Source organism: Cupressus sempervirens, chromosome 1 (genome assembly GCF_028749045.1).
Source record: "Cupressus sempervirens isolate cs-2001-9-10 chromosome 1, ASM2874904v1, whole genome shotgun sequence".
Taxonomy (NCBI): domain Eukaryota; kingdom Viridiplantae; phylum Streptophyta; class Pinopsida; order Cupressales; family Cupressaceae; genus Cupressus; species Cupressus sempervirens.
Window position 1 is genome coordinate 44,235,152 of NC_143118.1, and position 15,167 is coordinate 44,250,318.

Genomic DNA, 15,167 nt, shown 5'->3' on the forward strand with positions numbered 1-15,167 from the left:
TGTTATAGTGCATTGATTATCTACTCAAAGTTACAAAGGTGGAATACATTGACTAAGTCTGGAAGAACAAGTAAGAATAATTGAGTCTTCCAAGCTTGACCGAGTGGATGATAGGCACCGATCAAAGTTTAGTTGATGTCGAGCACCAGTAAATTTTAGTGTTTTCCAAATGATCTAGTTGAAGATGAGTGGAAGAACAATTTGGAAGCCAAAAGACAACATATTGATGTTGAGTGCTAGTATTCATGTTAAGTCATGGATTTGATGAATTTGAGCTAACTATTTTATTTTCTTGAATTTTGTGAAGCATGTGGAAAATAACTATGATGAGTTGGTGGTACAAAATTCATTGTAAATCATTTTGAGGTGAATTCAAAGAGGATTGAAGAAGTTTCTAGAAGGGACTAAAATGAAAAGATGGGTAGATTCGTTGAATCCTACCTAATCCTACCTAACCCTAAAATGGAGGACAAAGGATGAATAACAAAAGATCTTAATTTTATATTTATAGAGATGGAAAGTCAGAAGTAAGGTTGCTTAATGTTTGAGAACCTAAGTTAGACAAGAGGTCTAAGGTATTACTTCATTTAGAGACCAAACATAAGAGATTGCTATTGGCAAGCAAAGCAAGAAGGCTTAAGAGTATGAATGCTTGAAGGGTGAACAAGCTATCAAAGTTGAAGTGTGTGAAAGCCAAGCAAAGTGGAGGACTAGAACAAAGATATGTAATCTGCAAGTGAGTTGCAATTTGTTATCACATCAAGCCATACTATTACTTTCTAATCATTGTACCAGTCTACGGTAAATTTTTTGAATTAAGGTTGACCTAACAGTCATTTATAAATCATTTAACTAGGCAACATTCCAAGTGAATGATCTACAGTCCTCTAAAAGGGCTCATTCCTGACAAGGTGATTAAAATCCTCTAACTAGGTCACATTTAATAGTGTGTATTGTAACCTTTAATAGGGTTGGCCTTTCACAGGGCATCACTTTAGAAGAGTGAGAATGAGTAGCATGTTATTTGTGGCTTTTCCCAAATTGGGTTTCCACATAAAATCCTAGTGTCAAATGTCTTAGGTTTCATGCTTACATTTCTACAAAGTTGTTTTGACCTAGAATAGTAATCTACAAGTTTAAGTGATTATATGATCTAATGGATGCATGCATGAATATATTTTATGGATATGGGTTCACTAAGTTGTGAAAATTTTTATTTGTACATCTGGACCTTGGATAATTGATTCACCCTCCTCTCAGTTATTCTAAAGAATTCCAACAACTACATGGTGGAGCTCAATATTTTATAAATATTTTGCACCTTTTATTTGCTTTGATTATTACGCATCTTTTTGATTTACTATTAGTGTTACAAATTGCTTATCATTCACATATCTTAGGTTGATTGTATGGTTGTGATCAAATAAAATAATTTCTTATTATATTTCTTTATGTTGGCTGAAAACTACAATTTATCATCTAAAGTTGAAGGCTCCTATTTCAAATTGCATTCCTAGGGCTTACTCATCACATGGAAATCCCTATCAATCAATCTTGGTTTTTATTTTCTTGAAATTATGTGAGATTTTTAATTTTTATGCATATTGCTATAGGTACAATGATGAACCATTGAGTATTGTTATATGCTGTAGCAATAATAGCAAGGTTAGCTTCAAAGTTTAGTGGGTGTCGCTATAACATATAGCAATCAAAGTTCATCACTATATAGGGCATACATAATAGAGACATAACAATGAGTGATAAAAGGAAGCATATCACAATTACTTTCAAAGATCATTGATTGTCAAAGAAGTAAGATTTGGGGTTTGGCAATTAGTGATGGATGATATTGCTATATCATATAGTGATCAATATTTTTGGTTATCAAAGGAAGGAAATTTGTGCTGTAATGATCAGTGATGAAAGAGGTGAATGCTATGTTCTATAATGATATAGTAATAAGATTTTAAAAGAGATTTATATATATTATAGAGATAGATCAGGGGTGATTGCAAATCACATTTGAAGAAAATAAGACATAGCAATGAACGATAAGCTTTTGCATATCACTATGCATTATAGCAAAAAGATAAAACCCACATTGAAGACTAAAGCTAGTGATCACTATACCTCATAGCAATCACATCCATCAGAGGTCATAGATGAAAGGTTTTCCATATAGTGATGAGCGATGGAGATATCGCCATTGCTATAGTGATAAAAATGAAGATGAAAACAGATCCCTATTCTAAGAATTGAGACATAATGATCAAAGGTATGTATACATTTTTCGCCAAGAGTTGCAACAATCAAATATTTGAAACAAAACTTTATGAAATGAAGAAATAATTGGAGGAAGTGACCACTAATAGTATGTGTTGTATTACAAAGATAAATTTTTTTATAGCTTTGATTCATGTGGGTAAATGCATGAGCACTGAGCATTCTATATTAAAAGGGAAATCATTCCTTGTTCTGTACATAGAGAATTTTAGAAGGAGATGTAGGATTTTCTGTTAGTATACAGAGTTTGTAGAGAATCAATTCAAAGAGAATTTTATAGAGAAGCACAGAGGGTTCTAGCTCAGTGTAAAAGAGGAAAAATGAGAAGGTACATAAGAGTAAGCCAGGAAAGAAATGGAAAATGAAGGACGAAGTCCCTCCCATAAATTTGAACAAAGATTTGATTGAGCAAATGGATTTTTCTAGACTAAAATCCAAGAGAAGAAATTTTTCCTCTCTAGAAAAATTAGAAGACAATTACAGTGAAGTTGGGGATGTCTAGATGAGGACAAGGGGATATGAGCTTTTTCTATACCATTATGTTAGAAGGAACCGTAAAGAACCTATTTGTCATCCATGGGAGATGAATTTAGGAAATCTAACAGTGGATAATGTATTTGTGAATATGGAGTTTCTTAAAGTCATCATCAATAAATACAATAGTGATGATAGATGTATATATGATAATGTTGGGGAGAAGTTTATGGATATATCAATTGATTCTTTGAATGAAGTTTTTAAATTGAAAGATGGTCTCACTAAGAAGTTATATTTCACTAAATTGAAGAATGAATATGAAAGGTCAAACATTTCATATATGCAGTGGAAACTAATGTTGCATAAAACAGTCAGAGAGCCATTGACTACAATAGATGGATCTCTATTCAATATCAATATGTTCAAAACATACTTAGACATGACATATCAGTCTTGTGTACAAGTGGGAGGAATGAGAGTTCCTGATTGAATGGAGATTGGACCTATAGTGTTAGCCTCATCTATTCAAATGCTGGAGCCAAGTCCTTATTATTATATAGAGTATGTTGTTGATAACAATCATACTTCTTTTCTCAATTTTAATGATGTTGAATATCTAACTTTTAGGCATTATTCTCTGCTTATGCATATGATTTTGTATTATGGTCAACTAAGAGGTTTATGGAGTGAAGATTTGAAATTAAATGTGCAGGAAACTAATGGAGAAGAGAGACTGATTCAAATGTGGACATCAATATGGGATTATGGATACAATGCTTCTTGCTACCTCACTTTTGAGGATCACTTTGGTCAACCCTTATATACTTTATTTGGGCATCAATAGTTTCCATCTATTAGCCTTTATATCAAGAGGTTTTTAAGACCTAAAGACAATGGGATAAGAGAGAAAATTAAGCATAATTGGGGAGATTGGTATGCCTATGATTATTTCACATTTTTTAGAGTTTTTTGGTTTGAAGGGAAACCATACAAATTGCCAGTATTAGTGCTTGATAGAATTGCATATATGAGATTGTAAGACAAATGTCTAAGTCCAGTAAACAACATTTTGGAGGGAAGCAAAGAAAATAAACTTTTCTCCTGATCAATCTATCTTTTGGAGACTTTACTATCTGTGCCACCAAGTCTTATGATAAGATCAAGGAAAAATTAAAAAATGAGTATCATATGTATATTATGGATCCATGGAGTCATTATGATCCTAAGGGATATATTTATGCGTATGGAAAATAACAAAAATTGGGTGATTATATTCATCAAGGCATTGAATATGAAGAAAGTTTCAAGAATATGGAATGGTTGGAAGTACAAAAAAAGTTACAAGATCAAAATAGAGAGTTGGACGAGCAAATACATCAGGCATTGGAATAATTTAAAGATGACATTTAGAATATACAAGACTCCCTTGTTCTAGTAACTAGGACCTTGGATAGACCAACACTGCAAGCACTAGAACATGACATTTAGATACTCGATCTAGAGTGAATGCTAAAAAGGATGAAAGACTCCTTGAATCCAATAAATTTGTAGGTGATGATGATTTTATCAATTCTAAAGAATTCATTGCTATTTTATATAATTACAGAGGGAAGATGTCGAGGTAGAAAGTCCAACACATAACTCCAGAAAATGAAAAAGAGTTAATAGCTAATCTAAAAAAAGATATTAAAAAAGAAGTGAAAAACATAACTCCAAAAAGAGGGATACAAATACTAAATGAAGCAAGGATCATGGTTATTCTTGGATGAGATTTAAGTGCCTCTTCTAGCTTTGATAGTTTGATCAAGTTTGGAAAGAAGGATATGAAGCTAGATGTCTAGGGTGTCAAAGATGTGATTATTGGTTCAAGGTTTGTTGAAGATGAGAAATGTATGCTATTATGGGCCCTATACCCTCCACAAAAAAGGCTATAGATTCTTGACATAGATCATACTTTTGGACATTTAATGACCTTAAAGGTAAGGGTAATACACCCTAATAAGTCAACAACTATGCAAGTTGACATGGCTCTATTTAACCAAGCCCAAATGAAGCGAGTAACATTTGAGAGGGACAATTGCAAAGAAATGTATGAAAGCTTGCTCAAAATAGGAAAGCCACTGGTGTAGCCCATGATTCAGTCATCTGATGATGCTTTGAAAACTAAATTGATAAGGCTACAAGAATAAAACACAAGGTTGAAGGATGTATCTATGATTTGAAGGGAGGTATTTGGTTCCATACTAAGAAATCATTTCAAGATGCTATTGAAAAAGTTAGGGAAAGTTTGAGATCTATATAATGCATGTAAACCTATGGTCCTCCAACATAATGAGGTGTACAAAAAATTGGGCAAGGAAAATAATGAACTGGTAGAGGAGGAAGACATGCAAGAGTAAAATAAGTTGATCAATGATCATAGCATATACACTCAGGAATTTAAGACCACTTTTTAGTTTTTTGAAGAATTCGTAATAGAACATGGAGTCTTATCTTGGCATGATGCAAATGGAGAGATAATAAACTAGGAGACACGAATGAGAATGTGTCATGTGATGCAAGATCAAGCCCTGGAAGTAGTAAAGAGTGACGACTTGGAGATGACAAGGACAAATGGATAGATTGAGAAGATGGTCAAATTGGAGATCAAATTTTGTGAGGTGATTGCCGACCCTAACTTATTGGAAGATGATAAATAATAGGAACACATCAAATAGTGTAATGACAATACTGAATAATCATCATTAGATTCGGCACAATTAATCTTTTTCCTTTAGGGACTTTTTTTCTTAATTGACAGTTGTAATTAGTTAGTCAATTAGGATAATTTTTGTAAAAAAGGGTCACATCCTTTCATTTTGTAACCAATTCAATCTCTATAATTATAAGGGCCAAATTTGGATATAGACATATCATAATCACTGCCATATACTTCTTCATAAAAACATATTTATAGAAAAGGTCGATCATGTTGTCTACTTTGGATTTTGTTATCTATATGCACCCACAACACATGTATTTGTGGTGAAAAAATTTCAAATTCAATACAAGGATTTTATGTGCTCAATTGATCTTTTGATGATATCATTTGTGTCTCATTTCATTTTGTTTCTTCAAATCAAATTTCAAAGTTTTCTTTTGTTGGAATTTCTTAATGGGAAGAGAGCTTCTGAGAGGGCGGGGGGGGGGGGGGGGGGGGGCGGTGAATTAGAAGTACTAGCCTTTTCTCTTGTTTTAAATCCTTAATAACATATAACTGAAATTAACATGCATGCATATTAGCAGTAAACAATCATGAGAAGCAAACATGCATCACCACATAACACTTGAGATTTTAGTGACCCAGAAACCCTTCAGGAATAAGAAGGTAAAACTAGGGTGGGGATGATACCCACAAAATTACTACAGTAATTGATTTCAACCACTTCTGATGGTTTTCCCTATTAAAGGCTTTACACACTATCAGATGTGACCTATTGAAAGGATTTACAAGCACTTTACATGAAGTGTCACCCCATTAAAGGATTTACATAAGGCTGTTAAATCCACCTAACTCAATAGGATTTCCAAATTCCTAATACAATTGTGAGAGAATATTAGAATAATACACCTGATTTAATGCAATCTCTAATGCTAATCTTAGGCTATTGATCTACTCTTCTATAACTAATCTCTGCTAGATCTAATCTGCTAATTGTGTTCCTTGTTCTATTCTGATCAACTAGATGTGTAAATGTCATCCTTTCCACTAAATCTTTGACACCAAATGTTATGCAATGACCTTAATAATAGGCTATGCTTTTCCTTCTTCTTTACTCTCTTTGTTCAATGGCGTCAAGACTCCCTTATATGGATTAGTGGTTCGTTATACATCCTCGATTCAAGTGTTTTCGCTCAAATCCTTGAAGTTCACCTATTGGCTGCATGCAGTCTCTAATTTTTTGATTGGCTGCATGAGGATTACATATGTGGTTGGGTGGATTTGATCTTATCCTTTTATTCTGTCATGAGTCATGCATAATCGTTTCACATCATGGTTTGTATTGGCACAAATTCTTATGCTAGTCTTACATTGCTCGACACATGAAGTAATACTGATGCTCAACACCATCTATTCTGGATTGATCGAAATCCTCTGTAGTTCCTACGTTACTTGACACCTATTAGTTTTTTGCATTTCTTGGCATCCTCTGTAGTTCTTGCGTTACTTGGCACCTGTTAGTTTTCTACATTGCTCAGCTTCTACTAATTCCTGAATCATTTGGCTCCTATTAACTTCGCAATGCTTGGCACACATTGGACTTCTACTTTGCTCGGCACATACTATCTTCTAATCTACTCGGCATTATCTGTAACTCGGCATGTGTTAGAGTTTTGGCTCGGCTTCCATTGTATACTCGACATGTATAGTGAAGATGGTTAAGTGTGTTGACACTCATTTGTCAATCTTACTTATTTGATCAACAATCTCCCCCTTTGACATGAGTGTCAAAAACACTTAACTGATCATTCATGATCCAATCCTTGTGTGTCCATTCTTCACTTACAAAATTTCAAAAAGATATTGTGAACAACAATATACCTTATGACTCCCCCTGAGTTGATCATGTCATGAATTCTGATGTCTTGTGCCATTGTGCTGTATGTTTTCTGTTTTTGACCCGTTCTTAACTTTTGATCTTGTTTGATGACCCTATTTTCATGTGATTACCAAAATTTTGCATCTCCCTTCCACTTCATTATTACTTATCTCCCCTTTTTACTATTTACAATCATTCAACTTTATTCTCAAAATGAATGAATGAAGTGAGGTGAAATGATCAAAATGTGGATCAAAATTTGGTAAATATACCTATTATCTCCTTATATACCTTCTAAATTTATTTCTCCTCCTTTTAATATATGGATTTGAACAGTGAATATTATCTCCCCCTTTTTGACACTTATGTCAAAAGGGTTTTAAATGGTAATGCCATGCTTGGCCAAAAAGGTTTTATTTACCTCAAGGAGAATTTTGAGAGCTGTATCCCACTTATTTAATGCAATGTCCAATGACTTGTGTTGGATTGCAAGCTCTACTGCTAGATCTACTAGTCCTTCATATGTAGAAATATTCAGATCTTTCTTGAGGACTGTTTCAACATACATTTTCTCCTTATGCAATATCTCCAAGTGAGGAGTAATTGAGGCTTGAATTTGCATCAGCTTTTCTGTAATGGTAGTCTCCTTTGCTATTAATGTAGCTAATTCCCTCTGAGTGTGAAGTGTTTGAGCAAAATGCTTCTCACTTTGTATAGGATTTGAGGGTAGTTGCATATTGGAGAGCTTTAGTTTGCTCTCAAGGTTCAGAATTTTCGGATTTATTTCTTGTGTGAACCTGGAAAAATCACACAATTTGCTGTAAAGGGAAAAGATGTTCCCTAGTTAAATCTTTATCCTATCCAATTTCTTGGCTAGGTCAACCTGTCCCAAAATAATTTCATTAGCTATCTTTTGGTTGACCTTTCCTAGAAACTTCTTTTTTGACCATTCCATTAATTTTGTAGTTGTATCATGGTCTTCATTATTAACTTGGTCAACTATATGAGATAGTTGCTCAAGGATTGGCCTGCTTGCATCTGGAGGTTGTAGACTGAAGACATCCATGAATATATCTTTGATCTCATTCATTACCTACTTGTATTTGAACTCTTTCCTTAATGCCTCTTGCCTCCTTATCTTGTCCAATGCACTCTGTATTTCATTCATCTTTTCTTCAATTAGAGTGCTTGAATCATAATAGGGTATTTGAATTTCTTCATCAAGCTCAGGAATACCATAATGAATGGTCCTAGCTACCCTAGTAGAACTTAAGCCTGGTGTCCTGACTTGTAAGGTCAACATGTTAGTACTTGGCTTCTGAACGAGTTTGGTAGGAGTTCTTATTTTTGGCAATTCAACCAAAGTTTGTATTGTAGACTCCTTCTTATCGTATGTTTCTTCCTTATCCTCTTCTTGTGCCACTACTGTTGGGGGTGTACTTGTTATCTGTACTAATGTACCTATGACTTCCCCTACTGTTGCACTCGGCTCCTAATGAGCTTGCATGGCTATTCTTGGTGGTGATGGAGGTGGTAGAAATAAAAGTCTAGTAATTTGAGTGATTTGAGGTGGTTCTTATGGTGGCACCTCACCTTCCTTAATTTTATCTACTGACTTTTGTAGTTCTTCAACACTGACCAAGGTAGGATTTGCACACAATTGTGCTTGAAGATTTGTTTGGTCAAGGATCTTAGTGAGATCCTCTGCAGTTAGTGGATTGATGTTTTAACTTGTGGTGCCAGTAACATCCTTAATCACTATGATTTCTGTAGGTGTGATAGTGGAGTGAGGAGGGCTAGGAGGTGGTAGTTGTGTGTCTTGCACACTTTTTTGCTCATTAGTATCTTTTCTTTCCTCCTCTTCAACCTTTTTCTCTACTTCTGTCTTCTCTTCTCTCCTCTTTCTTCTCTCTTCTAGCTTAGCAGTAGCTTCTTCTTTGTATTCCTCTTCAAGGACATCTTCAATTTTTTAATATAAATTCTTCCACGATCTTGTGGTTCTTTGTACAACTTCTTCAATTTTGTTTTGGAGAATGGAGAATACCCTATACGTAGGTGTAAACCTAGTGTTATGCCTTTTGACTACTTTAGAACTTATTTTTTCCCTTGTCAAATTAGGCAGTATGCTTGCTAGGGTTGATTCTCTGATCTCCTTCTCCATTTTCAAACAAAAATGCCATCCGTCTTCTATAATTTTAGACAATTCTTTTGGCAATTGTCCATCTAGTTCAAGAGGTGTATACTTGAACTGTGCCATCATTGCATAGACTGATTCTTCTATCCTATTTTGTTCCTCTTTAGTGAACTTATTGAAGTCAATCTTTTTCATGTCACTTAAGTCTCCATTCCTAATCTTTTCACATAATGTATCAACTGAAGACTTAGGAGGATGACTTACCTTTTCAGATTGATCTTCCTCATCAGTATTAGGTTGAGCCACATATCTTTTTCTTTTTCTTGGCTCTTCCTGCGCCTTCTTGGTTGTCTTCTTCTTCTTTGTAGCTTCCTCTTTGGCTTTTTGTGCGGAGGCCCTTGTTGTAGCTTTGGTTGTTGGATTTTTGGGTGTTGGCATGGCAACTTTCTTTGGTTTAGGCTGAGGAGCAAGAGGCATCTTTTCCTTCCTTTTGATGACTTTTCCTTTGATCGGTGCTTCCTTAGCTTCTTCTTCCTTGACACTCTCATCTTTGTCTTCACCTTGGCCTTGTGTCAATTCAAGTGGCCCTTGTTTTGGCTCATCTTCATCTTTCTCATCATTACCTTCCTCTTCATCATCACTAATCTCCTCTACTTCTTTTGCTGCACTTGTTGCTTCAACACCAAATTTCTTCTTTATTTTCTTTATAAGCTTCTCCTTCTTTTTCACTACTGTGGCTGTTTTGAGTTCTGTAACAACTCTTGATTTGACAGTGTCATAGGTTCCAAATACCTTTGCAGTTTTATCCATCTCCTCTGCAAGTAGTGTTATGATGGCTGCTGAAGCTTGGTCAACATCAAGCTCATATCCCAATGGTAGGAGCCATCTTACTCTTGGAAGGACTGCTTGGATGTAAGTATAATCAATGTCAACAAGAAAGCTTATGTCATTTACATGTTTGTTCACCAATGAGACTGGTATCCTCATTCTTTTCTTCATTGCATTCTTGAAATCATCAAAATAGATAGACATTTGATCATCAAAGCTATCTCCCATTTGTGCAGTATAATCATCAATTTGATCAACAGTTGTTTTATTCTGACTCCAGTTGAATTTTCCAAATGAAGGAAATTCCTTCATCACATAAAAGAATATGCATACCAACACTGACCCAAATTTGCATTGTGCTCCCTTGGACTTTCTTATTGCTCCAAGGTTTTCGTTAATCTGGTGCATCATGAGCTCTGCAAGGTCATTGGTGTGGTCTTTCTTTACAAGCTTATATGCCACATCCACTACTATGTAAGGTACACTATTCAACTTGCTAGATTGATAAAACTTATGTGATATGATCCTCACAGCAAAATCTAGAGGGGGATCAGTTATGGTGTCTATGGTCATGCCTCCATTGTTTCACTTTGCTCCTATGTTTTTCTCAATCGTTTCCCTCTTTTCACTTATGACTGTCTTGGGCCGATCTAGGGTTGGAAAACTTGTGACCCTTTGAACCATCTTCTTGGTTATTTTGACTGGTCCTTGCTCTAGCAAGAATGATCCATCATGAATTTTGCTAAGTACTATCCGTATCCACTCAGTTTTGAAAACGCTTGGAAAAACTAGGGCTTTGGTTAAACCCTTCTTTTCTATGATTGAAAATTCATCTTTTAATATACCATTATCATAGAGTTTATCATAGGCATTGAAGATTTCTAGGTCTCCTATGGCTCCAATCTTACAGTTGTAACACTTACGCACGTCTTGGACCATAACGAATTTTTCGGGGATCATAGACAATGCACTTGTGGGATCATTTTTGTATGCTACCTCTGGTAAGAGCCTAAACTTAGGTTGTTTAACCTTGTTACTAACAAGCTAAATCTCATGGCTTTCCTTTCCTTGGGTCAACTTTGAACCAGATGCCATTTTGGCTGAACTAGGGTTTAATGTTTAAAGAAAACTTCACAAACTATATAGCTTGACACCTGAAGAAAATACTTGGTTAAATGCTTAAATTGCTTGGGTAGATGTTGAATTGCTACAAATTGCTGGTTGAATACTCGAAAATCCCTCAGTTGTCCTCTTGGTAATCGATCTTTATTTGAATGGCTCAAAATGATTCGATTTTCACCTTTAAGCAGCTCAAAAACCTTGCATTTAATGCATTTTTGTACCTTCACCTGTCACTCGGCTTCCATAGATTTTCAACTCGGCATCCACTCCATTTTACTCGATAGCTATTCTCACTCAGCATCTTCTGACTTTGTCGATAACTCAACAACCACTGCAGTTTTACTCAGCTCCCACTAAATTTCTTGACTCGGCTTCCAAAGTAGTTTCACTCGACAACCAAAAATAGCTCAGCATCATCAGTCAAATTTTGTCTTGGCATCTTATCTCATGCAGATTTATAATTTGCAGTGCTTCTTCTCTGTTTAGGGCTAATGTATGATACTTCCTTATATGTATCAACCCGATAGACTCATCTTGTGATTAGTTGGATGAGATATGATCACTTGACCTCTTGGGTGAAGTGACCCTTCCATTGGATGTACTTGGTACATCTTTTTTCTGCCATGTCTTCTTTACATTTATTCTGATATGTGCCTCCTCAACTTTTTCTTTGCCCTTATTTACTTCAGTCTTGGGTGCCTTGGCCTTTGTTGGAAAATTCCTGCTAACATGTCCATTTTTCAAGCAACTGAAGCAAGTAGTTTGGTTCAACCATCTTTTATAGTTCCCCTTGAAATGTGTTCTGATGCAATTCTAGGGTATGTGACCATACTCTTGACAATAATGACAACTTTGTCTTGTATTGTAGTCCCAATTGTAATGATGTACATAGTTGTCCCTCCTTACATGCTGATTTGGTGTCCACATAGGCTTTGATCTACACTCAAAGGCTCTATGTCCATACTTCTTGAAATTATGGCAGTGTCCATCAAATCTTTGTGTCCTTATGACATTAGACCTGCAATCTTGTGTCATATGTCCTTGCTTGTTACACTTGTGACAATACCCTTTACTCTTAGGTATACTTTGTTGATTGATCCTTCTATTCCTTCAAACATTAGTAGTATGCCCCTTTTTATTATAGTAATGACAAGTGGGTTTAGGATCCTTACCTTTGTCACTCCTTTGCTCAGTACTCTTCCATGATTCACCAACTTCAATGTTGGTGTATCCAAGTCCTGATGTATCATGGGCTGATCTTGGGGATTTTAGCAACTGTTCAAAGTACTTGATAGCTTCATTTGACTTGTTGAGATTCTCTGCTATTTATTTTTCTCTCTTCAATTCATTCTGCAGTTGTTCATTCTGCATCCTCAAAGTAGAGATCTCAATATCTTTCATATTGAGTTCATGATGAAGATTCATTAGTTGGCCAAGTGTATCCATCTGCATGTTTGAGATCCTTGTTAATTTAGTACATTTTTCTTCAAGTTTGTTTGCAAGATTTCTTTTTTCATCTTCCATCATGATTCTATCCTCAACTGCTCTTTTCTTTTGCTCAGTGATTTCACATAGCATCATGGCCTATGATTCATGCTCCATCTTAAGAGTTCTTATCTCTTCTACTTGAATTCTATTTTTCTCCATTAGTTCTACTATTGCTGCATCAAATTCTTTGGAATCTCCTTTGGAAAATACTTGTGTGGTCTCAATCTCCTTGTAGTGAATATCATTTTTGGCTATAGCTATTTCCTTCCTTCTTTTTCAAGATTTCCTTAATTCCTCTCTAGCTTCCTCTACCTTCTGTAGAGTGAGATGCACATCTATCACCTAGTTCTCAATGATCTTCCCAAGTTTGAAGACTTCCATCTTCAGATCTTTTCCTCCAAGTTGTTAAGCTTCTTCTTAAGAGAATTTGGCTCTGATACCAATTTTTGGAATGTCTTATTGGGAAGAGAGCTTTTGAGAGGGGGGGGGGGGGGTGGTGAATCAGAAGTACTGGATTTTTCTCTTATTTTAAATCCTTAATAACATATAACTAAAATTAACATGCATGCATATAGACATTAAACAATCATGAGAAGCAAACATGCATCACCACATAACACTTGAGATTTTGGTGACCTAGAGACCCTTTAGGAATAAGAAGGTAAAACTGGGGTGGGGATGATACCCACAAAATTACTGCAACAATTGATTTCAACCACTTCTGATGGTTTACCCTGTTAAAGGCTTTACACACTATCAGATGTGGCCTTTTGAAAGGATTTACAAACACTTTACATGAAGTGTCACCCTGTTAAAGGATTTACATAAGGTTGTTAAACCCACCTAACTCAATAGGATTTCCAAATTCCTAATACAATTGTGAGAGAGTATTAGAATAATACACCTGATTTAATGCAATCTCTAATGCTGATCTCAGGCTCTTGATCTACTCTTCTATAATTGATCTTTGCTAGATCTGATTTGCTAATTGTGTTCCTTGTTTTGTTTTGATCAACTAGATGTGTAAATGCCATCCTTTCCACTAAATCTTTGACACCAAATGTTCTGCAATGACCTTAATAATAGGATCTTCTTTTCCTTCTTCTTTTCTCTATTTGTTCAATGGCATCAAGACTTCCTTATATGGATTAGTGGTTCATTATGCATCCTTGTAATGCATAAAGTCATCTGATCAATCCTTTTTCTTTGCTAACCAAATCAACTAGATTGATACTGTGAAGGCTTTTTGGACTTAGATATTTTTCATGTAGCCTAACTATCAAAATATGTCATCAAGATTTGTGCCCATACTAGAGAGTTATGTTTCCATCAGTGAAAACACCTACATGATTGTATGACATAAAATTTCCATAATTTCCCCCTTTTCATTGATGACAACACTTAGTGAAAAATGGCTAAGTATTCAATACAAAAATCATAAGGCTCTGTATAGTTGATCTATGTGTGAGATCCAAAAGTTGTCTCCCTTTTCATATGATTTATATATACAAATTTATCTTTCCCTTACAATTTTTTTCACTCTATCTCCCCTACTTTGACATCAATGACAAAGGTGAGATACAAAAAATCTACTTAAGAAAATTTTATATACATATTTCAAAAACTTTGCATCAAGGAAAACCCAGCCACACAAAATGAAGTATATAGAATTTACCTTTAGAGTCTAAAAGTAAATAATTTATGCTTTCTTTACACTTTATACTACTTGAATTTTCCCAAAAATGGCATAAGCTATCAACTTTGATTCTTTCAAGTCCAGGGGGGATAAAAAATGAATATGACCTTTGTGCTTGCTCAAGCATTTCTAATTCTTTCTACATTACCACAAACTTAGGACAAATGTCCTTAGTTCTATAATTCTTTTCTTTACCCTAGCCTTCTTTGTCTCTAAAATACTAATCTTGTCCATAATTTTGGATACTTCCTTGTCATAATCAGATATGAGATCATTTAATTTTTCACATGCCTTATCTTTCTTCCCCACATTATCCTCACTCTCTTTGATGTTCTTATCCAAGTCTTTGACATGATTGATAGGTCACACATGTAAAAAAAAAACTTTCTTCTTCCATCTATGCAATTTTTTACCTCTTTCATATGTTCATTCAATAATTTAACATGTGTGGAAATAAGATTGCATACCTCAATATAGCGTTTGGCATTGTATTATTTCTCTTCTTTTGCTTCTTCAACATGCTCATTTAAAAAAAAATGAGGATCAAAATTATCAAGAA